The sequence below is a fragment of the Dipodomys merriami genome, unplaced genomic scaffold (genome assembly GCF_024711535.1).
Source record: "Dipodomys merriami isolate MVZ:Mamm:240054 unplaced genomic scaffold, mDipMer1.0.p SCAF_373, whole genome shotgun sequence".
NCBI classification, from domain to species: domain Eukaryota; kingdom Metazoa; phylum Chordata; class Mammalia; order Rodentia; family Heteromyidae; genus Dipodomys; species Dipodomys merriami.
The window spans coordinates 205,568-212,335 of record NW_027205304.1 but is presented as its reverse complement, the minus strand read 5'-3'; positions in this window follow the sequence as shown (position 1 = coordinate 212,335).

The following is a 6,768-nucleotide window of genomic DNA, read 5'->3' as shown; positions in this document are numbered from 1 at the left end:
TGACTGTCATAACTAAACCAGGCAGAAGCAGCTTTGGGACGTTCTTAGGATTTCCAGAGCTTTCTTTTTTTTTTTTTTTTGTGGGGGGGTCCGTTCGTGGGGCCTGAACTCTGGGCCTGGGCGCTGTCCCTCAGCTCTTCAGCTCAAGACTAGCACTCTACCACTTGAGCCACAGCGCTACTTCCGGCTTTTTTTCTTTTTTGCTTATGTGGTGCTGAGGAATCGAACCCAGGGCCTCGAGCATGCAAGGCAAGCGCTCTACCACTGAACCACCTTCCCAGCCCTTCCAGAGCTTTCTGTAGTCATCAAGTGAGGAAAACTTGTGGATCTCCCCTCCTGCCCTCGCCCTGGCCCTCTTCCTTCCCCCTTTCTTCTCTCCAGAGTGTGGCGCCTGGAGAGATGGGGGGAGGGGAGGAGGGAGAAGGAGAGGGAGAGGGGAGAGGGGAGGCTTCCCACTTGCCAGGCTTTGAGCCACACCCCAAATCCTATGCCTCATGAACTCTCTGAGCTAAGTTTGGGGAGACGGGTGGCCCCTCTGGATGTAAAGTGGCCTTAGGCTGAGCAAGGGCCTTTCCCCTTCACTGCTGCCATTCTTCACATTTCAGGGTTCCTTCATTACCCTTCAGGGCCCGTGGGTGTCTGGGAGGCTCAGCACCTCACTCAGGGCTCAATGATGGCAGAGCCTGGGCTCTGCTGCCCTCTGGTGGACACCAGGCGCACCTGCAGGTGCCACTCCACAGCTTGCTCTCCCCACTGGGCTTTGGACAACCTTCAGCCATTCAGGAACTTGCCAGCAAAGTCTTCAGCTCCAACGCTGAGACCCACCTCCCACAGGTCTGGATGTCAGTGGCCATAGGAAAGAGACGTGTGTGTGTGTGTGTGTGTTGGTGCTGGGGCCTTGAACTCAGGGCCGGGGCGCTGTCCCTAAGCTTTTTCACTCAAAGCTGGAGCTTTACCTTTTGAGCCACAGCTCCACTTGTAACCTTTGGATAGCCTGGGGCTGGCTTCAAACAGCAATCCTCAGACCTCAGCCTCCTGACTAGCTGAGATGACAGGCGTGTGCACCAGTGCCTGGCTCGGATAGGGGTATTTCATAGGCTGCACTTGAAGCAGACCTGGCTGCTGTCCACAGAACAGCCAAAGCAGACACTGCCCCGCCCTGCTCCACCTCTTGGCAAGCTGTTTCCCACCTGGGTGAGCACAGGAGCCTCTTGTCTCTGGGCTCCATCTCCGGTTCTGCATGCCAAGCACTTTCACCATCCCTGGTCCACAGATGAGGGAAACCAAGGCAGCAGAGACTTTGATCAATCAGCAAGCGGGTGAAGCTCAGATGATTAAACCAAGGCTTTGGCAGTCCCAGTTGGGCTTTTATAGACAGAGTCTCCTGTAATCCAAGCTGGCCTCAAACACCTGATCCTTTTGCCTCAGCCTCCTGGGTGCTGGGGTTACAGGCATGTGTCACTAGGCCTGGCTCAGGCTCATGTGCTGTGATCTCCTGTGTTGCGTTTTTTCGTCTTGGAGCCTGGAAGCCAAAAGAAAATCGTTCTGAATTCAGAAAGCTGTGGCCAACGCGCTTGACTGTCCCCAGTGATGCGGCGGCGTTTCAGTGACCCCCAGGCTGGCCTGATTCATCCTGATGATCCAGCAGGGGGAAAGGAGGGGGTGGCCACTTCCCATGCAGGCTGGCGAGGCCCAGGCCTCCCAGGGAGCAGGCGGGGGAAGGAAATTTACTGCGAGTGGAGTCAGAGCCAGGGAAAGTGGAATTGAACTTGGCACTAGATAATCAGCCTGATTAGGTCTGAGCCTCCTGGAGGGAGCTGAGGGCGGGAGGCCAGGGCCTAGAGGGGGCAGGAAGCCAAGGTGGAGGCCAAAGAGCTGGGGTGTGCTGAGGTCAAGAACGGGGATGGGGGGCGGGAGAATATGGGGTTCGGGAAATCCAGAGGGACAACATCAAGGTTCAGGGCACAAGGGAGGGCGAGAAACAGCTCGGGCTACAAGCCAGGATCAGAGGAACACAGACAGGCGTGACACTGTAGCTGAGCACCCTTCATGGCGCATGCTTGTAATCCCAGCCATTCCGGAGGCTGAGCTCTGAGGCTCGAGGTTCAAAGCCATCCCTGAGCAAGAAAGAATGTGAGACTTTTTATCTCCAATGACCATCAAAAAGCCAAAAGTGAGGTGTAGCTAGAGCACTAGCCTTAGGCAAGAAAAAACCTCAGGGACAGCACCCAGGCTCTGAGTTCAAGCCTCAGGACCAACACACACACACACACACACACACACACACACACACACACACACACACACACACACACACACACACACACACACACACACACACACACACACACACACACACACACACACACACACACACACACACACACACACACACACACACACACACCCCTCATGCCTAAAAAGAAATGGCCGCTCCAGCAGGAGCCCAGGAGGAATGCAGGCAGAGCTGGGGGCCCTTATGGGCCGGCTGCGGTGCTGCGCTGCCTCAGGCCTGATGAAGGACTCAAGATCGGCCATCGGAAGCCCCCTCTTCAGCCCCCCAGTGCTTTCCTCTGCTGGAAAGCACTGACCCCTTGGCGTGACAGGCCAGCTCCAGACTCCCGGTGCCCCCCAATGGCCAGAACAGAGAATGCAGCGCCCCCGCCCCTTCCCAGCCCAGGAATGCCCACACATGCCCAGCACGGGCTGGCCAGTGCTGAGGCTCTACTCCTGGCCTTTGGCCTTGGTGTGCGGCCATATTCCATCTTCATGTGTCACCCATGATAAAGGGCAGAGAGCTCCATATTAAGTCAGGTGTGGTGGTGGTAGTGTGTGCACACCTGTAATCCCAGCACTCTAGAGGCTGAGACAGGAGACTCAAGAGTTCAAGGCTAGCCCAGGCTACACACAGAGAACCCATCTCAAAAAGGGGGGGAAGGGAAGGCAAAGCTGGGCGCTATGGCGCAGGCCTGAAATCCTGGCTACACTGGAGGGTCCTGGGGGGGGGACAGTCTGGGAGCTCAGCCCTCCCTCTCCCCAAACTCTCTTCTGTTGAAAGTGCTGTGGCATGGGATTGGACTGGCTGGGATAACAGGCACACACCACTGCACCCAGCTACAGGTCAAGCAAGGAAAAGGGGGCGGGGGGGGTGTTCTCAGGAACCTGGGCTGGCCTCTGACCATGATCCTCTAGTTCTCAGCCTCCTAAGCATCTGGACAAGAGCCTTCTGTGTTGTTTTGTCTTGGTTTTTTTTTTTTTTTTTTTTGTCTTTTCTTTTTTGGTACTGGGGATCGAACCAAGGACGTTGCACTTGCTAGGCAAGCGCTTTGCCACTGAGCTACATCCCAGCCCTTGGATTTTTTTTTTAAGGAGCCCTCCAGAGCCATGGGCATGACCCCCCACCCCCACCCCCCCACCCACCCCCACCCACCCCGTGAGGAGAGTAGATCTGCTTTCGAGGGGACAGCACGCCCCCTGGGTGGCCGTGGGTGGCAAAGGAGGCTGGGAGCCGTGGGGCAGGCCACAGGGGGAGACAGCTGAGGCCGGGGAGGGGGGAGCCAAGGACAGAGGTTGGCGGTGGAGGAGGGCATTGTCCTGGAAAGGAGCAAAGGTTTTCTTGCTGGGACTGGGTTTTTGTTTGCTCTGCTTTAAGGACAGGGAGTTGAGTGTGACTGGGTTTTGCAACCTCAAACTCCAGATCTTTCTCCGTCTCAGGCTCCGGAGATCTGGGATGATAGGCATGTTGTGCTGAACTCAAATACAGCATCATGGGTAGACTAGTAAGTGTCAATTTATTCAAACACTTCAAATACAGTCCACACCAATAACTAACTTTTGTTGGTGGTGGTGCTGGTGGGGCTTGAACTCTGGGCCAGGGCGCGTCCCTGAGCTCTTCAGCTCAAGGGATCTACCACTTGAGTCACAGCCCTACTTCTGGTTTCTTGGAGATAAGTTTCACGAAGCTGGGCGCCAGTGGCTCACGCCTGTAATCCTAGCTACTCAGGAGGCTGAGATCTGAGAATTGAGGTTCAAAGCCAGCCCTGGCAGGAAAGACCGTGAGACTCCTATCTCCAATAAACCACTAGAAAGCCAGAAGTGACGCTGTAGCTCAAGTGGTAGAGCGCTAGCCTTGAGCTGAAGAGCTGAGGGACAGCGCCCAGGCCCAGAGTTCAAGCCCCACGACCGACAAAAAAATAAAATAAAAAGAGTCTCATAGGCTTTCCTGCCCAGGCTGACTTTGAACCGCCATCCTCAGATCTCAGCCTTCTGAGTAGCTAGGATTACAGGCGTGAGCCACCAGCGCCTGGCAATAACTCTTATGCCTAATCCTACCATGCATGTGTCACCCAGGGGAGCGCACACATCGCATCACTTGGTCTGAAGGTCGAGCAACGCCCACCAAGGGTGTCCTCCGGGCTGCTCTGAGTCTCTGGAGGGAGAAGCGGCTGGCTTGCCGGGGCAGGCTCCAGGGGAGGGTCGGTCCGACGTGGAGTGGCCGGATTCAGGGAGGCCACCTCGCTGGGTCTCTGTTGCCCGGGGTGTTTATATGTTCTAGGCTGGGCCTTTCATTTCTGGCCGCCTCGGTGGCAGCTTTGCTTCGGGTCACACCTGGCAGTGGCTGGGGCGGAGCGGCTAGCCTGCCCTGGGTCTGCTTATCTTGGAGAAGGCTCTCTAGGCTTCGGGGTGTGTCTGTATCTCTAGCTTCCATATTCTAACTTCTAACTTCTTCTTTTTCTTTTTTGGTGGGTTGTGGGGTTTGAACTCTGGGCCTGCGCGCGTCCCTGAGCTCTTCAGCTCAAGGCAGGTGCTCTACCACTTGAGCCACAGCGCCACTTCCCTAACTTCTCATTCTAGCTCCTAATTTGACAACTTAACACTTCATATGATTTCACAGCACACATACATCCGATCTATTCCTATTCAACAGCCCATCATATCAGTATTCAATAACACAGTATGTCAGTATTCAAGAACACAGACACTATATCAATGCTCCATGGTATTCACTACGCATGTGCATCCGCACCACTGCAATAGCAAGATGAAAGAAGAGCGTAAGCACGGGCCAGACGCAGGGCCACGAGGAGGGCCCAAAGTCAAAGGAGGCTTCAGAGCAACTTTGGGTACCAAGAGGTAACTGGATTTCAGCCTCGTGGCGGCCCAGAGTGGGGCCCCGTACCCTGACGCTGGGCAGGGAAGTGGTCCTGCTTGCTGCCCGGGTCAATGGGACAGATTTCTGTGGAGCGGAGGACAAGCACTGGTCCTGTGGAAGCCAGCCTCGGACCTGCCCCTCGGCACAGGAGAATCCTTCAGCTGGGGGCAGAACCGAAGAGCTTCTCAAGCACACACCAGCAGGGGGCAGAAGAGCCACGCCAGGGCCACAAGCCCTGGGCCAAGGCCTCACATTCTCAGCTTGTTTGCTCAATGCTGGTACTCTACCACCTGAGCCATGCCTCCGGTCCAGCATTTTGCTGGTTGATTGAAGACAGAGTCTGGAGGCTTCATTGTACAACTAGGCGGGAAGCAAGAAGCTTAGCAATTTCTTGTAAAACAGAACATATGGGCTGGGGATATAGCTTGGTGGTGCAATGTTTGCTTGACACACACAAGACACAAAGTTTGAAGCCAGACGTGAGGGTACATGACTATAATCCCGAGGCCAGAGGACGGAGAGTTTGAGGCCAGCTGGGGCTACTTAGAGAGACTCTATTGAAGAAGGAAAGAGAAAAAGAGAGAGAGACGAAGCAAAGAACAGAAAGGGAAGGAAGGAAGGAAGGAAGGAAGGAAGGAAGGAAGGAAGGAAGGAAGGAAGGAAGGAAGGAAGGAAGGAAGGAAGGAAGGAAGGAGAGCTTATACCAAACAAAAAGCTGTATACAAATGTTCATAGTAGCTGGGCGCTGGTGGCTCACGCCTGTTATCTTAGCTACTCAGGAGGCTGAGATCTGAGGATTGTAGCTCAAAGCCAGCTAGGCAGAAAAGTCCATGAGATTCTAATATCCAATTAACAACTAGAAAACCAGAAGTGGCGCTGTGGCTCAAATGGTAGAGCACTAGCCTTGAGCTGAAGAGCTGAGGGACAGCGCCCAGGCCCAGAGTTCAAGCTCCATGACCGACCAAAAAAAAAAAAAAGAATCATTTCCGTAAAGAAAATTTCAGTGTAGGGGCTGGGAAGGTGGCTCAGTGGTAGAGCGCTTGCCTTGCATGCCTGGGGCCCTGGGTTCAATTCCTCAGCACCACATAAGCAAAAAAGAAAAAAAGCCGGAAGTGGCACTGTGGCTCAAGTGGTAGAGCGCTAGCCTTGAGCTGAAGAGCTGAGGGACAGCGCCCAGGCCCAGAGTTCAGGCCCCATGACGGGACCCCCCCCCCAAAAAAAAGAAAATTTCAGTGTACCCCCGACTGTGAATTTCTAATGCTTTGACCTCTGTAATCCAAGGATGTGTTCTGACTTTTTGTATTGATAGTATCAGTCATGCTGACCAAGTCAAGTCTATGTTTTACTATGCTTTTTGCCATTCAAGGCTGTTTTGCTTCTGTAACCTTGCTTGCTTTCCCTAGCAAACATCACCTCCATGAAACCCCTTCCTATAAAATCCCCCCTTCCTATAAAATGCCCCCATGAAAAGCAAATGGCGCTGTTCTCCGCAGCTCTGTGAGCTTGGAGGGAATTCTAAAGTTTGTTGTGCTCGCCCATCCGCTTTCCTCCACCCATCCAGAGCCCCAGAATCTGGTGAGATTGCATCCCCACCCCCTCCCCCTCCTCCTCCAGGC